This window comes from Hemiscyllium ocellatum, chromosome 4 (genome assembly GCF_020745735.1).
Source record: "Hemiscyllium ocellatum isolate sHemOce1 chromosome 4, sHemOce1.pat.X.cur, whole genome shotgun sequence".
Classification (NCBI taxonomy): domain Eukaryota; kingdom Metazoa; phylum Chordata; class Chondrichthyes; order Orectolobiformes; family Hemiscylliidae; genus Hemiscyllium; species Hemiscyllium ocellatum.
This window is the reverse complement of record NC_083404.1, coordinates 44,569,107-44,586,902: the sequence shown is the minus strand read 5'-3', so window position 1 is coordinate 44,586,902 and position 17,796 is coordinate 44,569,107.

The window sequence follows — 17,796 nt, the reverse complement described above, 5'->3', positions numbered from 1 at the left end:
CTTCAAAGAATTATGTACTGAACCCCTAGGTTCCTCTGTTCCACTATTTAAGGCACTACTATTAATTGTGTAAACCCTGCCCAGAGTTTTCTCATTCTGCCGATGGCTGTGTGGGTTTCCTCTGGGTGCTACAGTTTCCTCCCACAGTCCAAAGACATGCAGGTTAGGTGGACTGGCCTTGCTAAATTGCCCATAGTGTCCAGGGATGTGCAAGCTAGTAAATTAGTCTTGGGAAATGTAGAGTTACAGGAATAGGGTGGGGGGTTGGGTCTAGGTAGGATGCTCTGCAGAGAGTCATTGTGGACTTGATGGGCTGAATGAACTGCTTCCACACTGTAGGGATTCTATGAGTACAGAGATTTGCATTCATACAGCAGCTTTCACATCCAATGGGAATCCCAAAGTGCTTCAAAACCCATTCAATAACTTTTAAAACTATAGTATTTGTTGTTAATGTAGGAAACATAGAAGCCAATTTGTACACAGCAAGCTCCCATGAATATGATGATGATCTGTGTATTTATCTCTTTTTTTATAATATATTTTTATTAAGAAAAATACATTTTTAAATATTACAACAAATACAAAACAATACAATTCAAAACAATACGAAAATAGTACAAAACTAAACCCAAATAATAAAAAGAATTCCCCAACCAACCCTCCTATATGAATGTATAAACATATGTAGAGAAGTATAAAATTAAAAAAAAAACCTAAACTGGCTATTTAATTAACTAAATAAATACCTAACAATAAACAAATAAATAGTAATATCTCAGCCCAGCCAAACAAAACACTCATACATTCACACTTCCTCCTCCCTGGATATTGGACTCATGAAACACAATCATTACGGCTATATAAAAGCCCTTGTTAGTGTGGCAGATAAATCTGTGTCCAGGTATTTCAAAAAGGGCTGCCATGTCTTGTAAAAATTTCTCAGTTTTGTGGTGTACATTATTTGTGAGAAAATCCAGGGGAATATGCTCCATAATAATCTTCCACCAACCCGACAGGCCTGATATCCAACCTAGCAAGATATTCTTCCTTGCACAGAATGTAAGAATATTGAAAAGTTTTACCTTATGCGAGTCTGCAGGAAATACAATGGGTAGGTCCAAAAGGAACGAAATAGGGTCCTTCTCCACCCCTACACCTAAAATCCTCTCCATTGCACCCACCACAGTGCTCCAATATGTTTGAAGCCTGTCACAAGACCAAAGACAATGGGTAAGAGTGCCCGTGCAGACCTTACACTTGGGACATGCTGAAGATACCCCTGGTTTAAATTTTGACAAACGGTCTGGGGCTAAGTGGACCCTGTGGAGAATCTTCAACTGTAAAGCATGGGTCCTATTGCAAATTGATATCTCCCATGCATTCTCCCAAATATCCTCCCATGCCTCTAAAGAAACTTCAACACCCAGCTCTCTTTCCCACAACTTGCAGAGTCGATCAGACTCGTCTGAGGTGGCACCCCCCAATTGGTGATATAGAGTACTGACAGAGAGTGTACTCTTAGCCATTAGTACCCCTCTTTCTATGTCAGATTTGTAGGGATCAGTCAAAAGTGTGGTACTTTTTTGAATAAAATCCCTAAATAAAAAAAAACTTAAGAGGTCTCTATTAGGTAACTCATACTTCCGTACTAACTGATCGAAGGACATCATTACATCTCCCTCAAATAAATCACCCAGGCAAGATATACCCCTAGCTGCCCAACGTTTAAATCCTGAATCTATCATACCTGGTTGAAAACTTGGCATGCCCATTAAAGGTGTAAACAAAAATGTTTTGCCAATATTACCTTTCCTTTGCCGAATTGCCTTCCATGCTTTAACAGTATTGATGACTATTGGGTTATGGCAATATTCCCTAACTGTCCTCACCTTGTCCAAAAACAGCAAACTGGTAAGGGAGCACCTTGCCTGAGAGACTTTGATATCTAGCCATATTGAAAGACGGTCCCCACAAACCCAATCACTTACGTAAGTCAAAAGCGAGCTTAATTGGTAATTTTTAATGTCCGGAAGGTCTACTCCCCTCAATCTGTGAGGCAACTGCAGTTTGGCTAATTTAATGAGGGGCCGTTTACGGTGCCAGATAAAGGAGCAGAACCAACTGTTCAGTCTCCTGAGTGTTTGTTTATTGAAAATCAGGGGAGCATCCATATAGGGTATAGCAAACGAGGGAGAATATTCATCTTAATAAGCGCTATCCGACCCAACCATGAGACTGGAAGTGCCTCCCATCTTTGGAGATCTTGTTTAATTTTTGCAAATAATTGAGTAAAATTGGCTTTGAATAGCCAATCCAGAACTGGAGTAATGAATATGCCCAAATACACAACCCCCCCCTGTGACCACCTAAATGGGAATCTATAATCACTCTCAAGAGCCAACTCTTTCGTAAGACCACCCACAGGCGTAGCCTCTGATTTAGCAAAATAAATCTTATACCCTGAAAAAGTGCCAAATGTGTGAATACATTGTATCAGACAAGGTACTGAGACTGCTGGATTTGTCAAGAAAATTAGAACATCATCTGCATACAGCGAGATCTTATGTAATTTTGACCCCACTTCTGGAGCTGATATATTGAGATCCCCACGAATGGCCTCTGCCAACAGTTCAATCACCAACATAAAAAGTAATGGTGAAAGGGGACAGCCCTGCCGGCTGCCACTAGAAATATTAAAATTGCTTGATCGTACACCATTGGTAATGACCGCAGTGAGAGGTACACTGTAGAGAACCTTTACCCATCCTATGAAAATTTCGCCCAGACCAAACTAGAGTATTGAAAAAGTACTGGATTAATGGTGCTGGAAGAGCACAGCAGTTCAGGCAGCATCCGAGGAGTGCCCCTCGGATGCTGCCTGAACTGCCGTGCTCTTCCAGCACCACTAATCCAGAATCTGGTTTCCAGCATCTGCAGTCATTGTTTTTACCTATAGAAAAGGTACGGCCACTCAACTCGGTCAAATGCCTTCTCTGCCTCTAAAGAAATCACCAATTCCTGTATTGACTGCTGTTGGCATGCCTGAATTATGTTAAGCAGCCTCCTAACGTTATTGGAGGATCTGCGACCCTTTATGAAGCATGTCTGATCCTCTTTAATAATAGAGGGTAACACAGCCTCCAGCCTTAACGCAAGAGCCTTAGAGAGGATCTTAAAGTCCACATTTAAGAGTGAGATGGGCCTGTATGAAGCACAGTCTTTCAGATCCTTCCTTTTTTTAAGGTTAAGTGAAATATTGGCCTCTCTCAGAGATGGTGGGAGACAAACATGACTGTATGAATCATTAAACATATTCAGCATCGGGCCTGACAGTGTACTTATAAATTCCTTATAGAATTCACTGGGAAGTCCATCAGGACCGGGCGCCTTTTCACTCAAGGTGCCTCACAGCTTCCTGCACTTCTTGCTCTGTTAATGGGGCATTGAGAAAGGACTGTTGTTCAGGGGTTACATCCAGGAGCATCAGATCTCTAAAAAAGGATTCCATTTTGGCCTGCCCCTTCTGACAATTCTCAGACTGATATAACTTAGAGTAGAATCTCTGGAACGCCACATTAATCTTTTTAGAATCCTTTTAGGTTCCCAGACCCTTCCCTAATCGCTGTAATGGTTTGTGGGGCACTTCTTGTTCTGGCAAGGTATGCTAAGTATTTGCCTGGCTTGTCACATGCTCGTATAACCTTTGCTTTGTAAAAGCCAGCTCTTTCTTTGCCATCTGCATGAGCACGGAATTTAGTGCAGACCGCAGTGCCGTAATCCTCTGTAGTTTGACCAACAAGGGTCTGTCAAAATAGGCCTTCTCGGCTGCCTTCAACCATGCTTCAAGGAGATGTTGCTGCTCATCCTTCTGCCATTTCCTACTTGTGGAATATGAAATAACTAATCCTCTGGTATAAGCTTTGGCAGTTTCCCAGAGAACAGATGAGCTATCAACCGAGCCTATGTTGATGTCTAGGAATGCCAGAAATTCCCTAGAGAAATACTCTACAAACTTGCTGCCCAGGAGAATAACGGGGTCCATTTGCTAGTACTTTGAATCTATTGTAACACCCTTAATTTTAACCATTTTAATTAATTTTAACACTGGAGCATGATCAGAGATGGCAATATTACCAATCGTACAGGATGCCACCAGATCCAGGGTTAACGCAGGGGTCAGAAAAAAATCAATCCTCGTGTGACATCTGTGCGGATTGGAGAAAAACATGAAATCCCTACCTGTAGGGTGGAGACACCTCCAGACGTCCACCAATCCTAATTCCCCACACAGACCCAATAACTGTTTAGTTTGTGCAGAGGGTATCGAGGGACCTTTAGGCAACCTGTCTACTGTGGGGTCCATGAGGCAATTAAAATCTCCCCCTATAATGATGTGCCGAGACTTGAGACTTATCAGTTTAGAAAAAGCATCTACCAAGAATTTAAGAGGATGAGCTGGGAGACAATAAACATTTAAAATGCCATATTCTTCCCCATTTATCAAGGCTTTACAAATCTCCCGTATGTGTCTTTAACACATTCCAACAATTTAAATGAGAGATTTTTCCTTATCAATATAGCCACTCCCCTACTTCTGGTATTAAATGATAAAAAATAAACTCGGTCAAAGCCATTCTGCTGTAATTTCAGATGCTCCTTGTCATCCAAATGTGTCTCCTGTAACAAAGCAATATCCACCTTCTCCTTTCTAAGACTCAAGAGTATCTTCTTCCTCTTAATTGGTGAGTGACTTTCCTTGATATTCCAGACACACCATTTAATCAAATCATTAGCCATAATCTTCTGCCATTACGTTTAAATTCCAGAGAGGAAGAACCCGAACCACAAATTGCTGAGCCTTAGTGTCGCATGGTCCACCAAATATAAAAACTACATAAACTAAAACCACTACATTTAACAAACATACAAAATGATTAAAAATAAAAGTAACAAAAACCAGAAAACAAACCAAAATATAAAGTGCCAATAGCTCTGAGTAGGGGAACTTACGCCCTGCCCGGAGGGGGCAACTACCCATCCCGAACTGCCCATAAATAGGCATCTAACCATCTCAACCACCTTCACTTCTTCCAGCTAGAGCTGCATCGCAAGCACAAGCTAAAAAGAATAAACACCCCATAGAATATCAATATGAATTTTAAAAAATTTATAAAAAAGAGGTGGAATAAATACCCCACCCATCCTTTGGTATGTCCTAACTTAGAAATTTAAAATGTACATCTTAACCACCGCCAGACATAGTTTGAACCAAATTACTATCAATAGAGGAAAAAAAAGGGGAAAAACAAAGCTCCAACCGGATTTCCTCCATTTCTTTTACAGAATGATAAACGCATACCCAAGCAACGATATTTATACATACTACAATTGTTTAAATTAGGTTAGTTTGTCCACAAAGTCTCTTGCCTTCTCCGGTGTGTCAAAGAGATGCACGGATCCATCTAAGGTGATCCGAAGCACTGCCGGATATCTCGGAGTACTGAATCCCAAGCTCCTTCAATCTTCTCTTGACACCATCATATGATTTTTGTTTCTGGATCACTGCTGCTGAAAAGTCCTGAAAAAACATGATCTTAGACCTTTCGAAAATTAGGGCCTTTGGATCCTTCCCCTGGAGTCTGGAGGCCTCCTTGACTCTCTCATTATCCCGGTAATGATGGAACCGCACCAGGAAAGGACGAGGGTGTTGACCCAGACCCCACCTCCGTGCTGCAATCCGGTGAGCCCTCTCTATCTTCAATCCTCTCATGCCAGTCTCCAAGTCAAGGAATTTTGGAAGCCAATCTTCAACAAATTCCGCAGGCCGCTCACCTTCCTTACCCTCAGGCAGACCGATGATCCGAATGTTTTTTCTCCTGCCCCTGTTTTCAAGATCATCCACTTGGTCACGCAAATTACGAATCTGCATCTTCAGGGCTTGGAACTCTTCCTTGAATGAACTGTCATCAGCTTCCACCACTGTGACCCTGTGCTCCACCTCATCCGTCCTCTTCTCAAGGTCTCCTAGCTACTGCTCATGCTTCTGCAGCATGAGAGAGCCTGGAGCAAGCTTCTCTTCAATCTGTTTCCCCAGCATCTCGCGAGATTTCGAGAACTGGTTCACCAGGTCCTGAAGAGTAATCGGCTCTGAGGCTGCTGCAGGCTGAGCTGCAGGCCCGGCCTCAGATGCTCCTCCTCCCTTTTTAGGCATTTCTGGACAGCTGAAAATACAGGTAAGTCAATTTTTAAATGTTTCTTCGGGCTCCACAATCTTTCCAAAGCCCCAAGAAATCCTGATAACCTGGGTTGGGTGGTTTAAAGGACCATCCTGCTCCTGCTGCGATGCGAAGCTCTGCAGTGTGATCTTCTCAGATCGCCGCCATCTTAGATCCCCCATATTTATCTCTTTAATATTTGATGTTAAGTGATATTGACTGAAGAACAGACACAAGGCACAGTTGGTGAAATAAGTAACTTGCTCTTCTTTGAGACAATACTGTGGGATCTTTTAAGTTGATCTGAGTGGGCAAATGGAATTTCAGTGAAATATCTAACGTAAAAGATTACACCTCCAAAAGTGTAACACATCTTCAATACTGTAATGGAGTGCTAACCTAGATATTTTGTGTTCATCCTTTTGGAATATCACTTGAACCCACAATGTTCTGACTCAGAAATGAGTAAGACTTCCCACTGAGCTACAATTACTCTAAGAAGTTCATATCATCACATTTCCATGGCAAAGTACAAGAAGTCAGGTGTGTGACTATGTCTGTGTCCACGTTCGTGTCCATCCCGGAGAGGGGGCAGTGTGGAGGTTAGCAGGGCATGCAGTAATCTCATTTCAAATCTTAATCCCTCAATTCCTACTGTAAACTGCTCACTATTGGTGAGATTTTCCAATCCCCGAAGTGCCAACAATAATGCTGGGTGCAATGAGTTCACCAAGCGAAGGTCAAAAGCTCAGATTTCTGCTCTCAAGGCAACCTTTTGCAATGAACTTCTCCCTCCTTATATGGCGAGGGGACTGCTTCACATCAAATGACTGTAAAGACCAGGCAGCTGCTGAGTATGTAACCTTGCTCGTCAGCCTCTATTTGACCACAGTTAATCAGGTGGTTGGTCAAATGCAAGTCCAGGGACAGTGCCATTTCATTCAGAGGATTCTCACCACCACCACCACTCCTCCCCCACCCCACCCCACCCCAGACATAGAGTATCAGGCAGTTAGGACTCTTAGCCATTCCTGATCTTCCATAGGATCATGGTGCAATTGATTGCACCGATGTAGCAATCAGAGTATCTTATCATGAACCCACTGTCTTCAACAACAGAAAAGGATTCAACTTCCTCATGTTCAAATCTCTTGTGACCACAATAACCAAATTCTGCAGGCCTCAACAGATATCCCTGAAGCTGCCATAATGCCTACATCATGCACCACTCAAAGGCGTCAGCCATTTTTGAAGGCCCTCAGTCCATACAAGGCTGGTTGCTGGGAGACAAGGACTACCCACTCCTGGCTGATGGGATCTCAAAGAAATCCTCAGATTGCTGTCAAGGAGAAATATAATACCAGCCCATGCTTCAACTAGGACCATTGTAAAGACCATAGAAGAAGGGCTCATGTCCGAAATGTCGATTCTCCTGCTCCTTGGATGCTGCCTGACCTGCTGCGCTTTTCCAGCAACACATTTTCAGTAAAGACCATAGGCCCCTGATAATGAATTTCTGATGGGTTGACCCATTAGGTAGTGCTGTGCAGGATACCACTGCAAGTGTCCCACCTCACAGCAGTGTGTAGTACCCTCCATAATCTCAGTCACCAAAGAGAGATGTGTTGGCAGAGGAGAGGATGCTAGTGGAACAAGAATCCTTTTGAGGAGGATGTGAGGGTGAGGATTCTGAGATGGAGCAAAAATGACCATTGATGTGATGAACAAAGGGCAGTGCTGTACTGATCCAGAGAAGCCAGAGATAACCTTATAGTCACCTGCTTTTAGGATGACTGAGCTGGGTAGAGAAGTTTCCTGCTCATGTTGTGTTTTGATTTGCACATCTGGTTGTTTGATCTCTGCTTGCGACATGTTGTATTCCTCAAGAATTGAGTGGTTTTTGTATTTGATTAATCAAAACCCAAAAAACAGTTATGTGGAGGAGCTGATATTGGACTGAGATGGACAAAGTTAAAAATGTCACAACACTAGGTTATAATCCAACAGGTTTATTTGGAGCTAGTGCTTTTGGAGTGTTGCTCCGTCATCAGGTAGCTGTTGACTCTTCTTTCAAATGGAGCTCTAATCTTCTCACCTCTGTGAATGCCAAAATCTTTGCATAGCCTTGCCTTGAAACAACAAATGGTGCTGAAGTAACTATGAGAATGAGTGCTTACACTACCTCATGCCCACGAATGTTTGCTCTAATGTAGTCCTTGTGCCAAAGTCATATCGATTTCTCTGAGGTCACTCCTCATCAACAAAACTGAAATTATCCCACATCCTGAGACTGCTTCTTCTGTACATTGACACCCTCACTTGCTTCAGAATGCAATGAGCCTTCACTGTACTCTTGCATTGTCAGAACATCCTATTTAACAATATTACCAGTACTATGGGATACAAAGTGTGTGTTTGTTCTGTCCATTTGGCTCCATACTTATGGTAAATTGAAATATGATTTGGCCATTGCCTACTTCACAGATTTGAACTTTAAAGTTGTAGTGTGGCCTTGAGAACCCCAGAAATGTTTCTCTCCTGACTTATATAGAAAAATCACAGATCCCACCATCACTCCCATAAGATGGCTTTGTGTGGAGTCCACCAGCTAGACATTCCAAAGTCTTGGTTCCTCCCAGAGATCTATATTGTTATCCTCAGTATTCCCGAGTTTCACCTGTAACACCTTGACTACAATCCCACAAATTAGAGTGTGTTTCCCTTTGGATGAGGCGACTTCTAATCATCCAGTTTGCTGATTGAGGGAGGTTCTAGGGTGTATGACTGAAACACAACACATGCTGATGATAGTGGAAACTGCTCCACATCTCATAATTGAGAACCTTCACATGTCCTCTTGGTATAATAAAACCTACAACAATGACTGTACACCTATGCCATTTAGAAAGTTTCCTTTTCCCTTTCTCTCCCCCTGTGTCTAGGTTGATTTTGAAGCTGTGGATCTGGGTTTAAAGAGTTGTTTCCTGCTGAATGTATCCTGTAGCCTTTTTTTAAAATTCATCCATAGGATCAGGGCATTGCTGGCTGGGCCAGCATTTATTGCCTTTGAGTGTGCATTGTGCATGTGATGCTGAGGCTTGCAGGCTGTGACTGTATGTGAGATGCCTGTGCGGTGGCAGAGCTGAACTCAGTGGGACTGATGTGTGCTGTGATCTACTCCAAAGCTGGATGGGCCTGAAGAGATGTTTTCTTGGTGCCATTCTTCAGAAGCCGGATGGACCTTCTCTCAGTGACCGTGTCTGGCAGTATCTGTAACACTGCATCAGCAAACCTGGGGTCAGCTTTCTCTTCTTGGCAAGCACCTCTGGCATTCAGTTGTAGATTGGAGGCAAGAGATAGCCCAGCCAGCAATGCCCTGACACTATGAATGAATAAAAAAATGGCCACAGGACATGTTCAGCAGGAAACGCCTCTTTAAACTAGTTCCTGTGAAGTTTCTGACTTGCAGAGAGTGAAACAATGTCTAGCTGACTTTTAAATTTGGTAGACGAGAATTTCTGGCTCACCTTTGTTATGGACCAGGCCAGACTCCTTCAAAATATTTTAATGTAGCCTGGACTCTAACTTTTTCTTATTTTAAAGACAGATGTGAAGTGGATATTGCAGGTGGGATGCAGCTGGTCAAACCACTCAGCTTTAAGCAAAAAAAGAATTTATTTAAACACGAACATAATAAAGTGGAACTTTGAACAACTTAACTATTGGAAACTTAATTTAACTGACCTGATACAGTCACTATTACCAATTAACTGTTCCAATACAGTAAAATCACATAAACACACTTCTTGACAAAAAGTTGAATTCAAACACAGATTCTTATAGGCAAGAGAGAACAACATCTAGAGAGAGATTTCAGAAAGTCAGAGGAATTCTTTATTGAAGCTTGTAACCCTTGGACTGTCACTTCTTGTGACTGCTACAGCTAAAACAAATTAGAAAAACAACCTGAACTGGGAGAACTGACCAAGCTCCTTCCATTAGGAGAAAGTGAGGACTGCAGATGCTGCAGATCCCCTTCCATTGTAAACTATACACTTTGGCACCTCCTACTTTTATGACCTCTCTTCAAAAAAAACCAAGGAGAGAATGATCTTTTTAAAGTGACAGCATCGTCCAACTTGCCATGTGTGATTTAGCGACTAACTCATGCAACACTTTATTTTATAATGAGCTGGGAAGCAGGTGATCATGTGACATAACTCACACTGGGTCTTGGTGAATATGGCACTGTGTAAGACAATCGCCGCCATAACTTATAAAACATAGAACAGTACAGCACAGAACAGGTCCTTCAGCCCACGATGTTGTGCCGACCACTGATGCTCATGTATGCACCCTCAAATTTCTGTGACAACTTAACATCAAAATGGAAAAGCTCAGTCATCAGCTGGAGAGAGGTTTATATCTGCTGCTACATACATTTGAATATTGTGTTGTGGCCCCAATTTCATGAGTCATTCTCTACATAAGGAAAGATGACATGAAGGAAGGGAAAACCCCTAAATTATAGAAAATATATTTTTCACTGAGACAACAAAATGTTCTTGTAATATATCATAGAACCCTTATCATGTGGAAACAGACCGTTAGGCCCAACAAGTCCACACCAACCCTCCGAAAAATAACCCACCCAGACCCATTCCCCTGTTACTCTACATTTCCTCTGACTAATGCACCTAATTTACACTTCCCTGAACATTATGGGCAATTTAGCATGGGCAGTTCACCTAATCTGCACATCTTTGGATTGTGGGAGGAAACAAGAGCACACCCATGCAGACATGGGGAGAATATGCAAACTCCATACAAACAATTGCCCAAGGCTGGAATTTATCCTGGGTCACTGGCATTATGAGGTAGCAGTGCTAACCACTGAACCACTGTGCCACCCTTAAATAGTTAATCTTTATATTGCCCTTATAAAGTAAGAGTCCTAATCATCAGAAGCATATCTTAATTTTGTGTCTCTCAGCAGTACCTTCATTTAAAACCTAGTAACTTCTTACTGAGCTTTTCATCTTCTTCCCCAGGAGATTCTGCCAACTGTTCACATCCTTAACTCAAAAGTCACTAATGACCTCTCCCCTCCCTATTTCTGTAACCTCCTTACAACCCTCTGAGATAACAGCTCTCCTCCAATTCTGGCCTTTTGTACATTCTTAATGTTAGTAGCTCCACACTTAGCAATAGCAAAATGCCTGACAAACTGTCTCTGGATGGGCAGCCTGTCCAATCCCATTCCCACCAATGGTAAAATTCCCAGAAGGCAAGATATAGTCAGGAAGCCAATCTGACACAGTGAGCTGCAATTTTACCAGACCACTGCCTCATGCAGGTCAGTAAAATCTCACCCCACGCTTCACATAAGACCATAAGAAATAGGAACAGGAGTAGACTGCTTAGCACTTTAAGCCAGCTCTTAGCTGATCCAATGTTCTTCATGTCCACCTTCCTGCATTTTCTCTGTAACCCTTAATTCCCCTTCTGATCAAGAATCCATCTGTCTCTGTCTCAAATATACACAAACACTTTGTCTCACAGTTCTCTGCAGCAAGGAGTTCCAAATGCACTCAACCATTTGAGAGAAGAAATTCCGTTTCATCTCAGTCTTAAATTGGTGCATCTTTATTCTAAGATGATACCCTCTGATCCTAGACTCTCCCATGAGGGGAAATATTCTCTCAGTATGTATTCTGTCAAGTCCCAATAGGTTTCAATAGGATCATCTCTCATTCTTCTAAACTCCAGTCAGTCGAGTTCCAGCCTGTATAATCTTTGCTTATAAGATAATCCCCCCATACGGAGGATCATCCTGGTGAAACATCTCTGAACTGCCTCCAATGGAATAATATATTTTCTTGGAAAAGGAACAAAAACTGCTCCTGCTAAATGGCAAGGTAAGACAGTATGACTGTGAGCCTGGTGTCCCTGGTTGAGGGGGGATACCTGCAATAGGCAGGGCAAGGAAATGCAAAACTGGGATGCAGCATGCAACTAGGTGGGCTCAGCTGAGTGAGCGCAATTACAGAGAGTGAAGAGCCCAGAGATGCACCATGGTCCAGTCCATGAGCTGGGCGCATGTCCCTGAGCGCACAACATGGGATATGTATGGTCAGTGCCCATGGAGACTGACCTGAGATGCTTGTACCTAGTGTGCAATGTGAAAGCCGTATGGAGCAAGAGCCAAGCTCAGCCCACCAAGCACCCGCTCAGTTTCCATGTTGGGTTTATCCGATGTCCAGTTTGATGGGCGAGTTTGGTAAGGTCGCAACTCGAATATTAATGACACAGGTTGGGCCATCAACACCGATGTTTAAAAGCATTAATCACCATCCATGGGAAACTGCTGCTGCCTGGTGAGAATATCACCATGTTGCTTATGAAAAGCATGAAAGATGGGGTGAGATGACATCAATATCGCGATGTCGCCTCACTAGACTTCTCACCCAATTCTGACATTCCTCTCGCTGTAGCCCAAATCACTCAGACCCCGATGGATTCCATCTCTCCTGGTTATCTCCTATACAGGAGTTGCCATATTTGAAAGGATAGACTTGTGGCCGCTCCTACATTGTGGATATAAGTCAATCAAATCTGTTGATGAATAGTGGGACAGCTATTTTGTGAGCAACACGTTTTCTAGATCCATACAGTATAATCCCGAATTGCCTACCTCTAACTCAACAGACAGCTATTTTCAGTTTTAAATTCCATTAAAACACCAATTTTCTTTTTGCATCCTAGATGATAAAATTGGGTGTTGCTTCAGATGTGATATCATAGATTAGCACAAGACAGAAGGTTCTGCAACAGCTGTACCAGCTGAAAATGCAATGCAAATGCAATTTATTTTCTCTGTGACACCATGTAATGCAACATATGGCAAGAGATGCTCTGTTGTGAGTTAGAGTGCATCGATGCTCAGATATAACTCTGAACATTAACATGAAATCAAATGAGGGATAGCCATATTATACAGAAGGGTGCAGAAATTATTTTAAACATTGAGACTGAGAGAAGTACTTAGGATGATTGAAAGAGTTTATTTGGTACATGGAGACTATTTCCATGTGTGTGTGTGTGTGTGCATGTGGGAGGACATGCCCAAAACAAGAGGATAGAACCTTGACACAAATAAAACTTTCAAACTGGGTGTTCATAGAAAATTTCAAGTCTATGGTTGATAGATTTTTGTTCAGCAAGTTTCCATAAACTAAGTACTAGATGTGGGTAATGTAATGTTGAAAGATTCAATAGGCTTCCATTACAGATCCTGGTACCTATATGTCTATATATTAAAAATAAAGGCAGTGCTATGTCTGCATTAGTACAAACAATTTGGTTGCAATCTTTGCACACTTCTGTGTGTTCTGCTGCAAGTGGCCTGGTAAGATGGAGATTGAGAGTGCTCATTGGTTACATGTTGTGTAACACTAATGTTATTTTGAGCATGTCTGATAAATGCAAATTGCATACTAGCTATGAGACTAACACAACGCACACTTGAAGTTGACCAACTAACAGCTCCACTGCTAGCATTATGATCAAGAAACAGTGATGCAGCTCAAGGTAATTTGATGGAAGGTTCTTCCTTGAGGAACTCTTGCAGCAGTGTATAAGGGCTGTAGTGGCTGGTTTCTGACAACCATCTGCTTTCAGGTCAGGATAGAACTTTAGAGTGCCTACAATGCAGATAGAGGCCATTCAGTCCTGTGAAGAGCACCCAGACCTGCCCCTACCCTATCCCTGTATACCTCCATTTACAAATTCCTGAACACTATGGAGTAATTTCCCATAGCCAATCTACACTAACCTGCACATCTTTGGACTGTGGGAGGAAACCTCGCAGAAACCCACACTTACATGGTGAGAATGTGAATACAACACACAGATAATACTGGAATCGAACCTGGGTCCTTAGTGCTGTGACTCAGCAGTACTAACCACTATTACACCAGGCTGCCCCATGTCACTGTGCCGATAGTAACTACATTACCTTAGCGCAAACAAGAATTTTCTTTAGACACATTAACCAGGGCACTCTGAGAGAAAATTAAACTGCCAAGAGTATTGTGGCACGATTGGAAGATAGATTGAATTAGCATCAGTACTCTCTCTATTAACATTTCAACAATCTGATTGCATGAGTGACATTGTTTGCAATTCCTGAAGGTTTAAATGAACTCCAGGTAAATTTTAAAAGTATTTAGATTGTGTTGTCGGGTTGTGTTCAAATCACAAGGTGAAATAATTGTTCTAATGTTGACAAAACTATTCAATAAATGCATCTTAATTGATTGTACATAAAAAAAGATTATATTTCTGGAGTAGCAAGTTAACAATACAATGTTTCAAAAGTCATACAACAAAGAATTTGGACTTTGGAAGCTGTAAAATAAAGATGAGCATGGAACATTTACCCTTGTTGGCATTTAACAAAGGTACAAGAACCAAGTGATATTTAATGGAGGCAGCAGATGCCCACAAGCCAGCTGAAGAGTAGCTAGAATCCAATATTGCCTCTCTTCTGGATAGCCATTTGGATTAAATGCCAATGAAACACTTAACTGGGCAGCAACTCACCTTCCCCATGATCAAGTGCCATGGGGCAGAAGTCCCATCATCCCAGAGCTTCTGCCAAGTCAGAGACTGACACTTAATTGTTATTCTGCAGCCCCACTGGCATCAGAGGCTGAAGATCACCAATGGACCCAGGGACAGGGTAGTGGTGGTTAGGTTGGGCTTTGTAGGGTGAAGTCCAGGAGGAGCAGGGTGGTATTGGCAGAAAGGGCAGAGACTGGCTCTTCTTTTTAATTGTTTTGGTGAGGTGTGGTATGACACACCTCTGGAGCGGGTGGGACTTGAAACGAGGACTTCTGGCCTAACAATAGAGGCACCAGCACATTACCACCAAAGCCCTTGAGGGTTAGCTCTTGGCATTTTCCATTTTTTCCTGAGGGAAAATCCCTCAAACAGGCACTGGAGTGCCTTCGAACAAGGAAACCTCTCCTTCCCTGGAAGCCCACAAGAAAGCCTGACAGGGTTTAATTCTTGGCCTTCCCTGTCAAGTCCCTGTCCGCATTCTGTAGCTGTGGGATGAGGCCTTATGTGGGCTTTAATAAGGAGATCCACAAACAGTTGGATGACAAGCTGTCATGGGTCTCCCTGCCACAGACCTAATTAGAGGAGAGGTAACTAGATCCTTCATTTTCCACCCTCCCACCTGTTTACATGTCTCTTCCATCATCAAATTCACTCACCACAGGGGTGAAAATAAATTCTGTCCATAGAATATCTAAACTGGCGCCTTTGGGCCTTTTTAACTTTTTCTTCCCCAGCCATGGTGGCTCAGTTGGTAGTGCCTTTGCCTCTGAATCGAGAGATTCCAGTACCACTCCAAAAACTTGTGCACAAGAAAATCTCAAGATGACAATCCAGCGCAGCACTGTTTGAGATCTGTCTTCCACATGTGACCTTAAACTGAAGCACTTTCAGCGCTCTCAAGTCAATGACAAATGTCCCACAGCACTCTTTTTAAAGAAATATGGGGGCATTATGCCCAGTGTCTGGGCTAATATTTATTTCTCAATCAACATCCTTTTAAAAAAAAGATCATCTGCTCACCTTCACAGTGTCGCTTTTGGATGCTTGTTGTGTGCAAATTGGCTGTCACATTTTCTACGTTACAACTATAGGTACACTTCATACAAGGCTTCTTCAGTCGTAAATGTGGTTATGCCCTAGTAATCAACTAATTTTTTGAAAATAATGCTTAAAAAAACCAGAATTTTCAGTCCAGAATCACTGAACAGTGGTGATATCTTACCTTCAATATATAACCTCTGACTAAAGGGGCCATTACTTTATGAAAGACGAAGTTAGAATTTCTTACATTATCGTGATATCTTGGGCTTATCAACAGCTCTGATTGTTAACAAGTTAATCACTGAAAAAATTTACTTCTTAATATTCATCATCGTGCTTTAAAAAGATGGATTTATAACATTTGTTTAGAAGGAATGTTATGTGACCTTTAGAGGGTTAATAAAATAGCTGGATTGTAATTTTCAATGTTTAGATATTGTGTCTCATCTCATCATTATGGGGGTGTGGCGATGGTGCATTAAGTTCACTCAAGGAGTCCACGTTGCTATGGCAACATGCACTTCAATATGCATGTTGTAGTCTGGTGCTATGAACAGGGACAATAGAGGCCCCAAATTTCTTTCCAACATGTGGTTGACCGGGAAATTCTCCTTCTTTTACCAGCTTTCACTGGCATGCATTGGAAAGATTGGCAGATTGATATTCGATCTGTAGGTTTTAGGAATGCATCTCCTACAGACTTGAGTCTGCAGCTTTTAACTCAAAAGTAGGAATGCAAACCATTGCGGCAGAAGATCTTCGAAGTTTAATTGGATATGGAGAAACAGTTTTCAATGGCAGGATGGTTGGTAACCAGAGGCTACAGATATGGGTAAAAATACCAGGGTGGAGATGTGGCAGCTCTGATTAACTGGACTAATTTCCTCGACAGATGATGGAAACAGCAACTTCCAAAAGGGAAAAGTTTGCAGGGTATTAGGAAAGAGATTAAAGAGATTATTTAATTGAAGAGACAGCATGACTGCATTGGCTAAATGGCCTCTTCCTCTGCACCATAATGTCCTTCAAAACTTAAATATTGAAGTTGCTGGAATTCTGAAATAAAAACAGAAAATTCTGCTAATAATCAGCAGCTCAGGTGAAATCATATATCATAAAATCCCCACAGTGTGGAAAACAGGCCATTCAGCCCAACAAGTCCACACCCATCCTCTGAAGAGCATTCCACCCAGACCCATCCCCCTACCCTATCCCTGTAAGCCTACAGGACCTGTGGCTAAGGCAGTTAACCTACACATCCCTGAACATTATGGGACAATTTAGCATGGCCAATCCACTAACTTGCATGTCTTTGGACTGTTGGAGGAAACTGCAGTACAGCAGAAACCCACGCAGGCATGGGGAGAACGTGCAAGATGCACACAGTCACCAAACGTTGGAATTGAACCCAGATCCCTGGTGCTATGAGACAGCAGTGCTAACCACTGAGCCACCATGAAAACCAAAGATGCTGACCATCAACATGAAGAACAGCACCTTATTTTTTGATCAGGCATGTTACAGCTTTCTGGACACAACAATGAGTTCAACAATTTCAAATTGTAATCTCTGCCCCCATTTTGTGTCCTTTTCTTGTTGAAATCTTTCTGCCTTGTAAAATAGCAGCTGGTCACGGTTTGGCATTCACACCTCCCTTAGACATGATTCTTGTTTCTTTAAAATGAAAGCAAAATACTGTGGATGTTAGAAATCTAAAATACATAGGATGCTGGAGAAACTCAGCAGGTCTGTCAGCAGATGTGGAGAGTGTTCTGAAAAGGACTCCTACTGGATTTGACACATTAAATCTGTTTTATTCTCTTCATAGATGCTGCTAGACCTGCTGAGTTTCTCCAGTATTCTGTGTCTTTGTTTGTCCCATCATCATTCCCTCTGGTCCAGCAACATACTG